This window comes from Liolophura sinensis, chromosome 7, assembly GCF_032854445.1.
Source record: "Liolophura sinensis isolate JHLJ2023 chromosome 7, CUHK_Ljap_v2, whole genome shotgun sequence".
Lineage (NCBI taxonomy): Eukaryota > Metazoa > Mollusca > Polyplacophora > Chitonida > Chitonidae > Liolophura > Liolophura sinensis.
The window spans coordinates 7,436,281-7,454,673 of record NC_088301.1 but is presented as its reverse complement, the minus strand read 5'-3'; the positions used below and the strand labels follow the sequence as shown (position 1 = coordinate 7,454,673).

Sequence of the window (18,393 nt, the reverse complement as noted above, 5' to 3'; positions counted from 1 at the left end):
CTCCTCTTTAGCAAAGTAGAGGGTATCAAACTGTAGCCATTGAAAAATTTCAGAAGATTCTGGAGCAAGGTGCATGACTGGACCAAGTTTGTGTCACTTTTATCTTGTATTGGACATCCAGATATATCAACTTTTGAGTTTCTCAGGAGGGAGCTAGAGGCCCTTAATTCCCATTGTGTCCAAAACTATCTGCTAATCAGTCAATCTGTATTGTTATATGCTAAATTCCTGTCAATTTTCTGTTCCTGATTTACACAAATTCCCAAGCTAATTTATTGTTCCGTCCTGAATTCCTTTTCCAAGAAGAATGCGTCGTGGTCCAGTGATTAAGATAAAGGGGTGACTTTGACTTGGGAATTTGTGGATTACCCCACTCTCACTGCTTGTGGGGCCTTGGTGAAAATAAGGGATTGACAATTGTTATTGACGCTCCTCAAGTTTCCTCTAGTTCTAGACGAGCATTCATTGAAGCCCACATTTTTCCCCCCAACATGGCATACATATCTGTACAACATCAGCGATAATTAGTCTGTATATAAGCTTGGCACTCTGAGATTTTCTATATGTAAAACTGACTGCCATTAATTGTACATTAAAACGAAAAATTCTTGAGTATATATGGTGTAACAACAGTCAAGTAATTAAATACATGCTTTTGCTCATTGTTAAAGTATTGTGTATCTTCATCACTTGGTATCATCAGCCAGCACCATCACTGGATTGATCATCCCGATAAAGTGTTCCTTTTTCCACAACGCTTTGACCCTTGACCATGCACATTGAAATAGCAGAGTCTGTAATCTGGTCCCGCCACAAGATGGCTGAAATACTGCCGATGTAGCGTAAAGCCACAATCGTTCATCCTATGATCTGGCTCGGTCTGGTTGAGCTGTGGTTTACATCAGGAAGTTTTGTCAGCTATCAGATAAACTGGCAGTTGAGGTTGACTCCGTCACTGGTTTCCATCACCCATAAAAATTCACCTAACTGTCCTATGATATAAAAATTCTTGACAACACCATTAAACTGCCACCAAAAAATATATCAGGTACATTATTAACACAAAAGAGATACATTTAAGGCCTGTGCGCTTTTACCAAACTTCACACACAGATACTTCTGCAAGTGGGCTTTGCCTGGTTTCCCCCCTTTGAAATAATGGCCATCTTCGTATTAATTCAGTATGGTGTAAAACACCAGTCGCATGAATAAATAAATAAGTTGTGTAACCGAGTGCCTTCAGGGGAAATGACCTACAGACGTTTCTATGAGGTATTGTGGAACATGTTGGCTCATTTCGAAAGTTGGTATTGAGTAACTGACCGGTATTTACACACGAGATGAAATTACTGCCCAAAACGTTATGTAGTTCTTGTTATTAGCTGTAGAGCTTGCTTGCTTCAACAATGTGATAATTGTCAAATTGTGAATTGTGGAGTTCTGCATTATAAGAAAACCCTCTACTGTATTCTGTCTCTTAGGACACCATGTTAACGACTGCATATAATTGTTCCAGTAAATTCTTGTGAAAATTAGTCCTGTGGGAATTTTTCAATTAAAATACGTCAAACAGAAACCATTTTTTTTTTCCGCATTATGTTAGAATGTTTCCCAATGGATTTGTCCTCATTATATAGGTCTAACTTCTCTAAATAACAGCTAGCGTTTTTGTCTTCTCTTTTTTTTCTTTCTTTGACACAACCTTACATGATCCATTGCTTCTTGTCTGATTGCCGTGTCATGAAAATGCAAAGACCTGTGAGAGAGAGAGGACTTTGGAACGTTCAATTTTAATATGTTGACCTGAGAAACCTTGCTTTAGAGTCTAACATTTGTCAAATGAACTCAAAACAGTTCAGCCAAATTTTTGAGGTAATAGATCAATGAAAAGTGCACTTTCCAGGAACTGCTCTGGGTATTTTTTTTACTCGCAGTGAGAGTGGTCTTTGTGTCAGGTGGGCATGTGTTTGGGTTTAGGAGGTCTGTGTTGTAGGGGCTCAGTGACAGTTTAGGACTTTTGGTTGATTATGATGTCCCTAGGGCAGCTCTTGTGCAAGCTGCGGCCATTCTGCGGAGCAAAAGATGAGGCATTAATCAAATGGAAAGAATAATACATGTAGTTCTGATGAGCGACTTGCTTCTCAAATTGAGGCTATTAATGCTGCATTTTATCCCTAGTTGTTGTATCGGATTGGCTGAAGCTTAATTTCTTTTAATCTTTCTAAAGTTATCATCTGGAAATTTATTTACCACACACCAAAAAGGATTTCTGTAATTGATGATTCTGTATGTTGAACACAAATGTTAAAGCCTGCATTTTTTGAGTGATACAGTTGTTTTAAGAAATTTTGTTTGTTGCTTATTTTAAGTTCCTTAGAAATAAGTCTGAGCCCCGCATTGTTTTGTCAAGCCATGACAAGACAGGATTTCAACTCCAGCTTATTACGTCCACAAACATGCTAGTGCTCTTACAGATGGCTGATAGTCAATGCATGGCTTTATAAAAGGCCACAAACACTCTACTACTTTGGTGATTCGGTATGCACACGCAGCTTTCAGTGCATTCTTACATGGGATTAATCTATTATGTGGAGAGATTGCTCGAAGACAATGCTACTTCCAGGCTGTTATCAGTGTCACTATCTTAAGTGACTTGTAGGCCTTTAGATAGAATACTGTCATTTTTGATGAATTACACGGAATGAAGGTTAGCTAGAAAATTACTTTTTCTGGCTTTGGTATATACAAGAATTACGCTTCAAGACATTGTGGCAATTTGCGTTGTTGTCTTGGCAAAAGATAAGCTTTGTCATTGCCAAAAATCTTCCCCATACAAATCAATACATTGTGATCAGAAAAATTTCAGACGTTGACGCCCTGCATGATGATCACATTGTATGTTTTCTTGTTTGTTTTGTTTGCCTGCATAACAAATTAAATTGGTATGGCATTGTCAGCTGTCTGTTTTTCTGTGTATACATCCATAAACATTTTGTCGTTTCATAAGTACATCGCCAGAAGTACTTTACTTAAGTTTAGAATTTGTTCATTCACTTATTTGTCTATACCCCCAGAGCAGGAATCGGTATTGGAAAAAAAGTTTTTGTGACATATTCTTGTGATATTCCTAGAATGTCAACAGCGTATTTGTAGAACTGCTTCATTAATAACCGAATTAAATTTTTTTTGAAATAAAACAATTCCTGTGTCTGTTGACCAACACCACCAAGCACACGTCACATGTCTTAAGGTTCCTGTTTCTCATATTACTCATTTATAACATCAGGCTTATAGCATTGCTCTACAGGCAACTACTACTGTAGAATGTTCATCTCAACTTTCTCAGTTTGTCACTGACTGCTTTTCATTGTTGCGTGACCCTCAGTGGCTCAGAGTGGTCCAGACCGAGTCTGAGGTTAGGGCACTTAAGCCTGTCAGTGACTAGACTGAAATCACATGGTAAGACCGAATTCTCTGGGCACTGACAGAGGCCTAACATCAGGAAGTATGTCTGGTACCTGAGGTCATATGCAAGCTGGCTTTCTGCAGGCTGTACATGATTTCCTCTATCCCTACCTGACTGCCATCGTATTACTGTAATATTCTTAAATATATACAGGCATAAATAGTCCCACCAATAAACAAATTTCCTCATGGATCTTGCACATCATTTGTCATCTCCGCACATTGTTTGTAACATTAATTTGTTGTTTTTGTCTTGTTTTTGTTGAAATATTACAATCACTTATGGTTTTGATGAGGTCTACATTCAGTGTAAAATGGAACTGACCTTAAGTTCTGACTGATAGTTTGGATTAGTGCAAGACTTCAGGCTTAGCCCTTTTAGTTCCTTGCTTGGGTATCAGTGTAAAGGGAAGTCTAGAGCGAGTTTTCCTGGTGTCTGTGTACATGAACTACTGCTCAGAGTGGGACATCTTTTATCACTGTTATTGTGTTCCATTGAGGCAGCACTTGAATAAGTACTAAAAGGGAAGACTGCAGTACTATCAGTAAATTATACCCTAATTACTCAACCTTTTCACATTTGAAAGAACGAGTTTCAGTGCAATTTATGCACATCGTTTATTTGAATTTGGAAATAAAACTACATTGGTTGGATAGGCTAGTTTCAGAGCTTCACAAGAAGTATAATTGTATGAGACTGCACAATAATGCCTTTATAATGTGCTGGAATAAACACCTTGCAGACATGTGAAAAAGTTGAAGAATTACAGTACTTTTCTTAACCGCCCTTGTAACCAATATTTTGAAACATTCTGACAGTCTAAGGGAACTATGGGATGTAGAGAAACAATTTACTCAGTTTTTATAAAGCTAACATCTTTGATGACACAAACTAACCATTTTTAGTGTCTGTTTCATAATAATTGTATGTATAAATTCCACTGTAAAGGTGCTTGACTGGCTTGATCGACCTAGATTGGCTTGATAAAGTGTTACTCATGTGTTATTAAAACCTCAAGCAAGCAGTCAGGTAGATGATGAAAGTGGATATATATATTAGGGATCCCCAGGGTCTCACTGATTGTGTGCGACCCTGGTGACAATAGGTGGTTGACAACGTTCATGTGGCTGACAATACAGTCTAATGTTTGTTGAAGACAACTAATGTCGTCCACCAATATGTTTTGTGCACATATCTTTACACCACAAGTGGGAAAGTTCATCAGAAACTTGCTGAAAGTTGACGGTTTATGCTGGGCACTTTGGTTTTCCTCCACCCAGACAAATGACGGTTATCTGGGTATGAAACAGAAATCGAATAAATTTTTGTTTTTATTTCTTGTTCGTTATCTTTAATACTCGTCTCCTTGAAACGCCTAGTAACTACATGGTCCCAAAAAAAAACAAAAAAAAAAAAAAAACAAAGCAACCACACATACAAAAAAAAAAACTCGACCTTAATCTGATAGGAATCCTAGTCTGTGGACATGTAATTGTGTCGTGCAGAAAAAACATCTTCATCCAATGCACAGGCAACATTTTAAAGAATTTAACACAAGTCAATCAATCAATTACTGCTGAGTTTTAAATTCTAGAGGAACTGATTGAAGTTTGAGAAAACTACTGTAAAGATTTGTTCTGCGGCTGATGAATTGAGACAATGACCTGGTATAAAAAAAAAAACTTGTTAATATCCTGATAGAGGGCTGGTGGGCTGGACATGTAGCCTGGGAGAGAGAGATGAAGTGCTGAGTTGTCCTCCCAATTTGAAGGTATGGAAAGCCCAATTTACAGGTTAAAAAGTAGCTGTTGGTGGGGATCAATACAGCATGTACATGTAGCAGATCTTGTGGCGACCAAGATCGAAACATTCAGGTAATGCTAGGATGAGTCTTGCCAGACAGATTCAGCCGTTGATTTATTGGCAATGATTGCAAGCTGTATAGGTGGTTTTTAATACAGAATCGGGCTAAAACAAATGCACCAGACAAACTCCTTTTTTTTGTTTTGCACTATGATTGATGTGACATACAAACATATCCTAGCTACAGTGGTTTATCTCGGACTGAAACATATATTGGTAAACTTGATGTAAAGGGTGATTTCGTTAAATTTCTTTGAAAATGTAAGAATTTATCTTAAAATTTCGACCAGTTTATGCTTTACCAGGAGCATATTTGGTTATAAACCTTGGACAAATGCAAAGTGCTTCAGATGGAGATTTTTTGTCTTGCATGTGATGTGTATTAGTTATCTTTGTGGAATAGCACTTGTATTTGTAATTGTAACAGAAAACCTGTTCTACACTAAGACTGTTAAAGTTTATGCTGGAGTAACCAGTAGAAATTTTCTCAACTATTTTGGCAATAAGTTTCCCAAATTATGAAAATACCCCTTAAATTTGCAATGAGATCATTTGATTTTGAAGGTAAATATTTATACTTTAATATACTTGGCTGAGGCTTTCCAAACTGAACAAAAATTGTACATAGTAAAAGCTTGAGGTTATTAGTCATTAAAATTTTGAGGATTTTATTCACATTTTACAGCACTGGTAGGAAGATATTATGTAGAATGTGACCTAGATGTAAGTGATATGCATGGTGCACTATCAACTTGACAGTGGTTTTGCATTAGTGTAGCTGCTGCGCCTGTTGCACATCAATCGCGAGAACAAGAGAAACCTTTAATGTCCCTCCATGCAGTAATACGCTCTCTCTGTATTATGTGCATGTATGGCTGTGTTCCCAATGCATGTCCAGGTGAAAACTAAATCTAATCATCATCAGTGTATTTCCTCAAATATTTATTTTAAAAAAAATACAGCCATGTCCTGTTTGTGTAATATTGTTACGAAAATCCTATAATATAAATATATATTAAAATCCCTAATGCCGTTGGGATAAATTTACTTCCTCAAATATATTGTTGAATTCTTGTTACAGTAATGTGTTCCTGGTGTTGCACCTTGGTGCAGTTCTCAAGTTCTTATAATTTTAACATTAATGAAGACTCCTGGCAGCATTTAGCATCAATGTTAATAATCCCAGTTACAGCTATAGCTGTAGGCTAATCAGCAACAGCATAATTATATATAGCTTCGTGACATACATGCAGCAGTGTAGTCATGGGAGTGAAGCAATTTGTTTGTGTTAAAGTACTAATTAACGGTGCAGGGACATGATTAAATAATAATAAATCAATGATTATGCAGGTGGTTCAGAAATCACAGGATGATGTAAGCGTAGACATTGCATTTTCTTCCTTAATATGTGAAAACCCACACATTGACTATATATATATATATATATATATATATATATATATATATATATATATGGTGTCTTGATGAGCACCTGCCAGTGGGTATGTGATAAGAGGGTGTGTGTTTGTGTCTTATTTGTGGCATAAATCTTCCGAGCTAGATATCTCTCCTAAACTAAAATTGAGTAAGATTGTTTAAATTTAATTAGTTCACACTTTGTTACCACTGTTGTCGTGATATGATCCATTTTTGAAAAACATTGCTCTATTTGTTTTTTCACTTGTATTATAGATTTTACAGATTTCAGACTTTCCTTTTGTTTTTGAGTGTTACATTGTGGAGCAATACAAGGCTACCAGTATATGGCGTATGTGTGTGGGTGGGTTTCATTGATACTTCATACTCAAAAATACAAAACTTTTGGATATCAGTGTTTTTTTAACACCTAGTGCTATTGGTATCCAAGTTAGAATAAGTGATGTTTATGACAAAAAGGAGCTAGTAAAATGAATACATCCAAAAAGAGTCAGGATTAGGAAAACCTGCTAAGGCCGTTAAAGAAACAAAAAATTTTTGTCCTTATTTTCAGTATTTTGAAAAACCTACATTTTTCTTTTCTATACATGCTTTCCACCATGTCTACCATGCTTTGTCTACCATGTTAAAGATGCTTAATGCTCAATGCAGCTGTTTATCCAGTGGGATGTACTTTGTCCAGTTAAAGTAACCTTCCTCAGAACCTCGTAAAATTTATCACTGTTATGGAACTCTGCAGCTGGCTGTCTTAATACTGTCCGGGGATTTGGTAATGCATCACACTTCCTTCGCTCACAACTGCAGACTTTTGTAATGATACGTATTATGCGAATTCGGGTCATTGTGACATTGAACAGACATTAATGCCAAGTTGACGCGGTTGAGGTCGCTCAATATTGGCAGGCCTCTGGAAAGCACTGAATCGTAATAGCAACAATTGTCTTTTTTTTTCTTTTCCTTTTCCTTTCTTCGATTGTTCTGGGTTGAGATTAGAACTGTTTAAACATGTTATTCCATATATGTAAGCATAGTCTGATGGAAAGAACCAGGTTATAAATTGTTCTTCATCCTGATTTGGTATTGGTGTGTTGACATCATTATACATTTAGGTCTTTTTTATACATAGTGCCAAATGAAGTGGAGATGGGCTTGATTCTTTCCCAGTCCATAGTCCAGTAGAATAAACGTAACTCTTATGGAAGATTTGTATAAGTATAGTGTAGTTATGTTCTTGTTTTGGTTTGTTAATGGGCAATATTGCATAAAATTGCCATTTTCTTTGTGCACTAGAATTTCATAATTGTTGGTTTTGTATACCAGTACATTAATTATTCAAAGGAAGTGAGAAGTTAGTATTCAGGAAATGTTAATTTAGTGATGCAGTTTTGCACTGTTGCTATTATGTTGTTGTGTGTCGCTCATCAACTGAAGAAAAGGATACATGTGCAAATTGATAATCTTAATAAAAGTTTAATTACAGGGAAACCTTTCCTTCGTTTAATAATAAATCATGTAAATCAAATTGTGTAAATTATTGCGGATTTCTGAACTGATGATGACTTTTTAAGGGCAGACTGGTTAAAGTACATCTGTGTTACAAGAGCACAATGGTCCCATCCAGCTTGGACGTGAACGGCCATTGGTTGGAAAATAGTATTTCATTTACACATGACATGAAAGCAAAACTTTCATTTAAAGTATTGATAGATGCATGCAAATGAGGGAAACATTTTGCAGTTACATGCATCAGAAAGAAAAAAGAAAATTTCACACTGCTAGCACAATATATGGCTCCATGGTGCCAGATTTATATTAACCTGCTTTGGACTGTAGGTTTCTTATCTTTATGGTTTGACACTGATGTTTTCCTGCAGTTTGAATGCCAAAAAAGTGATAATACACCCATGCCTAATTATTTTTGATACATTATCAACGTGCATTGCAGATGAAGGTTTTTGCTATTTGTTGTACAACTAAGTCTTCATATATTATATATTGACAGTGATGTTTAAGTGGCAGAAAAGTGATTGTGTGCAGCCTGTGCATTTGGTGTTATCTGATCAAATGGCTGCAGATGAAGATTGCTGTGTTATTTGATGCGGTGACCACCTAAAGGCTCTCTAGCCCCCTCACCGCTCTTAGTTCCGCCTAATGGATGATGTAGCATTTAAATTATTCATACCTGTGCAGGTAGATGTAGGTATGTATACTGGAGTAGACACCAGTATTTTAACAGATGAGGTTAGTGCAGTGTACAGAGATTTGAGCTCAGGTATAGTTGTCCTGATATCGGCTTTCAGGTAAAACTGTTCAAACTTGGAATTGTTTATATTCTTTGTTTTTCTTGGGGAGGGGATTTGGGGGGTGGCTGGGGTGGGGGGTGGGTGGTGAATTCAAGCATGCAATGCTGTGTTACCTGTATGATGACGTATATACACCTGTAGTTTAGGGACGTTATTTCAAACTATTGTGATAGTTTACTCCGCTATCTTTTCCCACATTGTGATATGTATTGTATGATAATCTGAACTATGCAGAATTGTAGACACCATGTACGTATACTATTCGGGCATGATCCTCAGTTTTCTAAGGGGTGGGGCCAGTTTCATGAAGCTTACTTTATGTCACCCTTAGCTAAGTGCACTCTATATCTCTACAATATATGTTGTCATGGTAGTTAAGAGCTTATTTAAGTAAGTGAGCCTCATGAAACTGGCACCTGGATTTTTGCTCTGCCACATGGAACTTTCCACACATTGTTTGCTTAACACAATGTAATGTAACACCTTTGCCAGGTACCTGAATATTAAGTCTTGAGGCTTAAAGCTGTAGCATTAGGTGGGAAGGTCTGCCCCAAGCTGAGGATGGTCGTGGGTTTCACCCGCTTCATATGCTGGCGGCTGTCGAGTAAGTGAAATATTCTTGAGTATGGTATAACACACCAATCAAATAATGAATGAATAAATAAATAAAGCTGCAGCAGAACTATCTGGATTGGAACCTGCAACCTCATTAGTTAAGTGATGGTTGCAGTGAGTTAGCTTGTACCTGGGCCTTCAAGGCCCCTGGTACTGTAATAATGCATGCCTGCTAACGACAAATGCTATGGAATTTCAAAGGGTTTGCTAAGAATTTATATACATTTTCCTATAGACCAAACCAATTAAAACCTTTATTTCACTGACAAAATAAATCTTCTCTTAGTTTGAAAGGTGGGTATGGAAATAAAAATAAACGAAAATAACATTCTTTTTTTAGGGAAATGTGGACAGTCCTAGCAATGTTTCCATTTCCAGTCATATTGACATAATTCAGGAAACACATAAAAAACGACAAAATTTGACATAATAAGAAAATGGTTGTTCGGTTTTTATCCATTTTACCTTATTTGTTTTTGTTTCCCCATAAAACTCCATCTAAAATTGTTGAAGTCTGAAAGAGAAAGTCATATAGTATTGCTGTAGTCATATAGTATTGCTGTAGTCATATACTTTTGCTGAAGTCATATAGCATTGCTGAAGTCATATAGCATTGCTGTAGTCCTATACTGTTGCTGAAGACATATAGTATTGCTGTAGTCATATACTGTTGCTGAAGTCATATAGTATTGCTGTAGTCATATAGTATTGCTGTAGTTATAACTATTACAGCTAAAACCCAACCACACCAGATTGAGGATAATATTGTGCGAGTCATTTCAGACACACTCCTGAATCCATGTACACACTTTGCCAGCTTCCTGCACTGTGGTATTTAAAAACAAGTACTGTAGTTCATGTGATATGTACATGTGAATACTGTGGGTGTGTGAAGATTCATCTCTTTGTGTTGATGTTAAGTACTTATACTACATGTAACTAAAACTTTAGCCACTGGATATGTGCTACATGAAAGAACATACACTGTACCTGTAACAGGGACATTTTAACTGCAAGTATGTATACTGTTTCATACCTTAGAAATCTTTTTTTCACCTTTATCTTAAGTAGTGAAATCTAATATTTCATTTTTATAGAACTCGTGCAGTATTATTGTTGGATTATTGATAGCCTGTTTATAGAATTTAAGGTATTAACATGATTTTTAGACGACTGATTTACTTGTGTCTGATTTAAGGCATACTGTACTTAATAATTTAATAATCAATTCCAGTGGTAAGGTTGTTGCATGTTGGCTATATACACGATTCCACACTGTTGGTCTGCTCCTTATCGTGTCTTACATGGGCATGGAGTATCAGGGGATAAAGGCATATGTACCAGTAGCAGGAAACCAACAGGCTTGGTAAGACCCATTCCACAAATTGGCCATTCATGAAGCTGACTCTTAAGTTACGTAATTCTGCCACAGTAGCAGGTGGAGAAGCAGGGCAGGTAATCAGGGAAGGACATTGTTCCACTGAGACCAGATTACTTCCTAATTTAATAAAGAGAGAGACAGAGGAACTCTGAGAGATGGAGGAAATTCTATCTTGGGTGACATGAACATCCAGGTGGGATGAAACTAATTATATAAACATGCACACCTGTGGTGTATAAAGGTAATTCTTGCTTTAATACTCGGTCAGCCTGGTAAAAAGACCAGGATGGATTCTGACTTGATGTATACAGAGAGAGAGAGACACTGCATGTGGATTGTAATATGTTCTGTTCTTTTGCATCTCCGTTTGTGAGATATATTCATGCACTCAAGCAATGCCACATGAACAGTTCATTTATATTTGGTCCAAGTTTTACACTGATACAACATTTGTGCAAACAAAACTATTATTCATGAGAAGGTGACATGCATCATGTAATGCCTTTGTAAAACCTTGCCTGTATCACAGTCTATCGTGCACACTTTCCTTCACGAGTTTGCATGCATGGCTTAACAGTTGCATATCTAGTCTGGTGCGCTTTTCTATTCTAGACATCATGCACTGCCATGGTATTTAGATAGTTTCCCCTGAGCAGCCTGTTAGGTGGTATTAAATGATCTCGAGTCACTGTAGTGGAACACCTGTATTATCCTCAAGCATGCAGCTAGTTCTGTTGAGGGACCCTGCCCACAAAAGCAGCTTCCATTAGGAAGTGTGTTCCGCAAATATCTCAGCCAGTTAACAGCTTTTTTCTCTTTCCCTTCTCATTGTCACGCATGACCTACCACATCTTCAGCTAGCATATCTTGGCTGTCTGTTCTTAACATCCTTGACCAAGCACTACTGCGTCGTCGTCGTCGTCACCCAGGCCAGCTTAAAACTGTGCATGCAGTTATTCGACTAACCCCCATATCGGATTATCACAAAACCATTTTTAGCTCCCTCCCAGTTCTAGTACCACACAGGTAAGTGGTCGAATTTCCACTGCTGTGCAGTTTGTTAAATTTCAACAAGTGGATGGATACTTGATACAGGTACGAGAAGCTGTTTAACAAGATGGCTTCTAGGTGAAACCTTTACAAGAGGCTTTAAACTTCAAGCGGTAAATAAGGTGTAACAGGTTTGTAAGAATGAGACTTAGCAATGTTTATATATACACCCACTCTTCTGAATCATTTTATCCTTTATGAAAGAAAGCTTCCAAGGGGTGGCAAAAGCTGACCACCCCTAGGAGAGTATATATATTGCCTGACTAACCTACCACTGGAGATTTTACATAAAAGGGATTAATTGTTAAGTGCCTTTTTGAATTTTTACTCAGATATTCTTTGATTGCTGTTTCAAATTCATTGACTGTTGAGCATCCATAGGCATTTGCAGCCATTAATTTGTTGTTGCATTTAAATTTAGGCTGTTTTATAATGTAGGCCAAATGACGAAGTAAAGCCAAATCTGCACCAGCTTGTACACTTCACACCTATGTACATGTTTGTTCTTGTGTGGGCGCAGTGCTACATCTCCTCCACTTGTTTGACGAGTTCAGAATTAAGTTGAAACCTGATGGTCTCTCTAAAGAGTTTGGGTTAAGGGTCAAACGTCAGTTTTGTCCTTTTCAATACTGGTGGTGAATCATTCTTCTTTTTTTCTCCTTCACTCCAATATGGTTTACTTGTTTGATTACTGCCAGCACAGAGTTACATGTTATCATGTTCATGTGAAATAGTGATTAGCTGCATCCTAATATAGGTGTCATTGTCTAAGCTTGTCAGACATGTGTTTAAATATATAAATGGCTCACTGTTAGACAGCCACAGGGCGTACATTTTCAATAGGAGTCATGTTTATCGTTCATTCATTGTAACTCTTGCTCTGTTCTTGTGGCAGTTGTCCTAGCATTTGTTCATGCTGTTTTTACAGTTTTTCGTATCCTGACATCAAGCTTATTGAGTTACCATTTTTTGTGAATTAGCTGAAATGGCTGAACTATACATGTAATTTCATTGCACAGGCTGCATTTGAAGCTGCATGTTGCGGCTGAAACGGTTGAGAATTTGACACTGATGTTGTGAAGTTCTGCTGCTAAGAGTATTATACCCTTTGTAACTCACTGGTAACCTGTGGAATAAAGGGAGAGAGAATCCTGACCTTATCCGCCTAGCATGATTATTATTGTGTTTGGCTCACATTTAATAGTCTGTCTTTTAGATATACTATGGTATTTGGTATGGTTTAAATGTTTTAACAATACAACCAGTTGTTATCTATCAAAAGTATTAGATCTTCCCATAATCTGTGATGTTTAATCCAGTTGTTGAAAGCTCAACATCTTGCTTTCTTGAATAAGGTTGATACCTGTATCATTATTTGACCTTGAAATTATTCACAGACCACGAGTTTGAAATATGATTTTGATGTCGTGCTTTGAATATTGATTGTCTTTACTTCGTTGTTGAAAATTGTTGATTGTTTCTGTCTTACATATTACCAGTTTTATTTCCTATTTATGGAATTGTTTATTTTACATTATTTTATGAACTGGTATTTTAGGTTGTTTTGGTCATTTGTCCCATTTACAAATAGGAGTCTCACTCATGGTCTGTGTGTAGTATATGAATGTCAGACTTGACACTTAGACTTGTTAGGTTGGCTTATAAACATTTTACCTATTCTTATCTTAACTATATAATCTTTGACTAGTTAAGGTAAGCTAGGGTCAAATAATTCTATCATTGTTGTTAAGCAGTTGTTGTTTGTTTCTTCCATTCCTCACTTGATTACCTTTTAATTGCTGCACATTAATTGTCGTCATGTATATGCATATATGTAGCACTCATTCAGCCCCCTACGCATGCATCAGGAAACATTTAACAGATGTAATGGCCTGCGATTGTTGGCTGGATCTTGAGAGCCTGGTTTGTACATTTAGTCCATTTCCCGTTACAAAGTCATGTATGCAATTTTGTTTCTCATGAGTATTGGCAGAGTTTGTCTTACACTGTTTTACATCATGCTTGTTTGAAACAATTGTGTCTTCGTAGACAGTACAGTAAATGTATGTAGTTCATTTATTGTTGATATATATATATATATATATATATATATATATATATATATATGTGTATGATTGTATTATCTTCTGTAATTGTTCAACATTTTCTCTTGTGTGCAAAGTGTTTGTCAAGCATATTTTGTCAGCAGTATTCTGTGCAGATTGAAAAGATTATACTTTTTGTGAAGCCCTGAAATGGGCCAACCGAGCCAATGCAGTTTTTGCCTCCAAATTCAAATTAAAAACATGCATAAATTGTTCTGAAAGTTGATCTTTCATATATAGAAAGGTTGAGGAATTAGAGTTTATGCGTGCATGCTTCATTCACCAGTTGAAAGGTGATAATTATTATTTTGAAACTCCCTTGAGTTTTTAGGGGTGGGGGCGCAGAGGATGGGAAAACTTTTTTGTGGACACAGATAAATATCATGATAGCAATTAAAACAAGGTTAAGTTTGTAGGGAAAATTAGGAAGTGCAATTAAAACCATGCAAGCTGTTATCATTAACAAAAGGCCCGCCTTTTTCCTGTCAGACGGAAGACTGAAAGTGTGTCCTCAGTGTGTGAAAAGGTGCAGTTCACCATCCCTCAATCTGCAACTGTTAATAAATACACCACAACATTTCTTTCACTTCATGGATTTCCTCCATGGCTGTATATATATGTTCATGGCGTATATTAGCTTGATTCAAACTAGTATATTGTTTCAGGAGTCCAGATAAGATCTTCAGATTCAGGGTTGACCCACTTAGTTGTTGAGCATGACTGCCCATCAATGAAGAGACTGTGCATCTTCTGGCATGTTTTGGATGGGTGTGTATATATATATATATATATATATATATATATATATGTATATAACCATATACTAGGGATAACCTGATACTGTGAAGCTATAGCTATAGGCTGGATACCTTGATGCTGACGTCAAGTTTGGTCATTAAACCATAGATTGGACAAGAAACGAGGTCACGACTGGTCTAACTTTAGGCTGAAGGCGAAATAAGAAGCCTGGTGGTGCATTTTTTTTTTTTAAGCCAATGTATCAGTTGGCTGTTTTAGTGTTGAAGGTTTTTCTCAGCTGACTGGATTTTTCCGCTTTGCTGCAGCCTTCCTAATGGCGTAATTCCTAGCTTTTAGTCCAGGTTACTCTTAAAACTGCATGATTCATATCCCCTTCCCCTTATAAAGCATCACTTACATGTCCTGTGACAGTGATTTAAATGTGCAGTAGATGCTTATGTGTAAAGACGTCAGTGTTTGTAAAAATTTTTTTTAGACATATCTAGACAGGCACCAAATGTTGCATGTTTTATTGTCATAAGGATTTGCTTTTAATATTTGCATGTTTAATATTATTTTTTTTCGTATGACTTAACGCATATTTTTTGAACTGATGTGTTTATATGTAGGGGATCAGTTATAACAATGAGACTGTTACAGTACACTGAATCTTGTACTGGAGACTGTATAGAGAAGGAGGTCTAGCTCGACTTAGTGTTATTTCTGACCCTGTTTGAAATGTTGATAATCCAACATACAGTGCACTAATTCACCTCTTTGTTATGATGCTCTCAATAAACCCCAAGCCATATTATTGTAATTTGTAATACTATTGATATGTTGGCTAATTATGTGAGACGTTGAATTGCTATATGAGCAAAGTTAAAATCCTCTGTGTTCATTAGCTAATTCAGATATGCTATCTATCAACCCACATTTTCTTTCAAATAATTCACATTGATTGAGGTTTAAAGTGGTTATAGTTTTCTTCGCCAAATAAGCTCCTTTGTATAATCGTAGAGTTTAGATATGATGGGAGTTGGTGTGGAGGCTATCCACTCCTGAGGGGCTGCAGGGTTTGGAAACTGAAACTATCAAGTATACATTGTGATGATTTTGTTACATTTTTCTGTTATTTTGTTTGCTGCAAATGCCATCTTGGATTTTGGAGCATCCTGACGTGAAAGTGATCATGTTCACTGTCACATTCATTTGACTGTTATCGACATCACAAATACTAGTACATTTTTGTGTGCATGAATTACACCTGTAAAGGAGTACATTAAAAGTACTGATTGCATTTCTTTCACAAGGTAAAGTTCCACAGTCGTATAGAATAACACGGGCTGATTCCACTTGGCCGTTTTTGATGTATATATGATTATGGTGCTTGCTTTAGTTTCCCGTAAAATAAAATTCTAACTACCTCATAAATGTTATATTTAAACAAATGTCAAAAGTAGTCAGTGTCAGAATTTATTAAGCATTGCAACAAGATTTTTGATTTTGATATGGCTTTGTACAATCAGCCCCATGATAAACGGGTAGACAACAACTTTGTGAAAATTGAAAGCATTGCAGTTTGTCTTAAATGCTCCGATCAAGATAGGGTGACTATGAAAATGGCTTGTGTATACACCTAAGACAAACCTCTGGCAGGCCAGTGGCTGGCTACCAGATTGTAAGAAGCCTTTCAGCCTGGCCAGTACATGTATGTGTACTCTAATAGAACCATTTTACAACTACACCATGTGCTCTTCTCCGAAAGCTGATGATTAAAAATCTTGCAATCAGCGAATTATTGCAGATGATGCTTACTGAGAGTGGCATATGTCTTGTGGTTTATGTTATTAAATGTATGGAAATTGGATCTCGTACTTTACAATCTCCCGGCCTTTTTGTAACAATCTGCCTTTCAAAGAATGCAACCTGTCATTAAATCGTCTGTAAGTACAGAAAAACAAGGGCCGGCCTCTGCTGACATTTAATGGTGTGGAGTAAGTTGTTAGGCTGTCCCATATAAATTGCCATTTGCAGGTGGCTTGTTTTTTTTTCTTTCTGTGTTGCTCAAGCACACTTAAAAAAAGCTAGGCTAAGTAATGTGTTAATGTGGAGAAATGCTGAATGAGTAATGCTAGCATGTTCTGTATTTTTTCTGGCGTCTGGTATGTTTTAACTTCGTGTGAAGATCGAACACTGGCTTACGCATGTATTTTAACATTACCTGCACCTGATGGGTGTGCTACCCAGCTGCTCTCTGTGATTTTTTTCTTTGTAGCCTTATGGTTATAGGCCTCAAAGCATTTAAAGCGTACTGAGATATTTGCTCTGAGAAGACCTTCGCTCTATAAGGACATAGCTATGTCAGAGGAGTGTAGTGGTTTTCCGTTGGCTGTGGTGTTGAGGTAACCACATACATCTGTGATGAGTGCCCTTCATGACTAATGGCCTTAAATCTGACATTGGAGAGGAAACTAGCCCTAAAGATTATGTAGGCCACAAGCCTCAGTGTTGTATTTATCAGGTGAAATAACCTGATCCTCAATAAATTTGACTGGGAAAGTAAAAATTTAGTTGCATTTTCAAACCATAATTCATAAAATTTTGGAAATAGGAATGTATTGTTCGGGTATAAGAGCACATATGAATTAACTTCTGAGAATAATAACACTCCTCTGAAAACATGCATACCAGATATTTGTCTTTTCTGTAAAGCTAGTTTGAGAGATCTCTGTGGCTGAGTGGTAAATTAGCATGTTGATGTAGCACAGTGACTCAGCAGCCTCTCGCCTATGTGGTGACTGTGAGTTTAAGTCCAGCTCTTGCTGGCTTCCTCTCCGATCGTACTTGGGAAGATTGCCTGTGGATTCTTGGGAGTTTTCCCCATGGTCTGCCTGGTTTGCTTCCATTGTATTGCTGGCTGCTGTTGTAGAAATGAAATATTCTTGATTAGTTCATAAAAAAAAAAACAGTGAAATAAATAAATAAAACTAGTATCAGTCTGGAGTAGAGATTTCTAGTGTATAGCCATTCTGTTAAATCAGTTAAATTTTACCTCCACCATTAGAGATAACAACAACAAAAAAAAAAACAAATGATAGAGCGAAATTGGTCAAAGGAAATTAAATCTCAAAGAAGTGTTGGATCTTAAACACATTACCCATTGTATTTACATGTCCTCATTTCTGTGAAGGTTATTTTACTGTATGTCTTGTCCGTTGTAAATAATGATAGATTGGGTAAACACTGAGGATTTCTTAACTGGTTAAAAGCCAAGTGTCCAGTAATAAGTGCCCATGATGAAAGGGTGTAACCTGGAACATGGTTATACCCATAATCATATTGTACACATGTGTGTACATGTCTGCGTATATGTGGTGGGAATTCCAATGTTTTTGTTTGTGTATACGTGTGAGCATTCCACAGTGTCCTTAG

The 18,393-nt window shown here is 36.9% G+C and overlaps 2 protein-coding genes across 6 annotated transcripts in view; both read left to right on the top strand.

Annotated features, from left to right (window-relative positions):
* The window catches only part of LOC135471949 (neurocalcin homolog), a 197,017-nt gene that overhangs the window by 71,995 nt on the left and 106,629 nt on the right, over positions 1-18,393 (top strand). The window lies entirely within an intron of this gene.
* Positions 1-18,393, top strand: part of LOC135471948 (neuronal calcium sensor 2-like) — a 108,289-nt gene that overhangs the window by 71,980 nt on the left and 17,916 nt on the right. Inside the window, exon 1 of one of the 5 annotated variants that reach the window (XM_064751409.1) lies at positions 10,613-10,700. The exons of 3 other annotated variants lie outside the window; for them this stretch is intronic. The gene's annotated coding sequence lies outside the window, so the exon portion shown is untranslated. Of the gene's footprint in view, positions 1-10,612; positions 10,701-12,057; positions 12,092-18,393 lie in introns of those variants that run through there. One more of the 5 variants, XM_064751410.1, reaches the window with a different exon arrangement.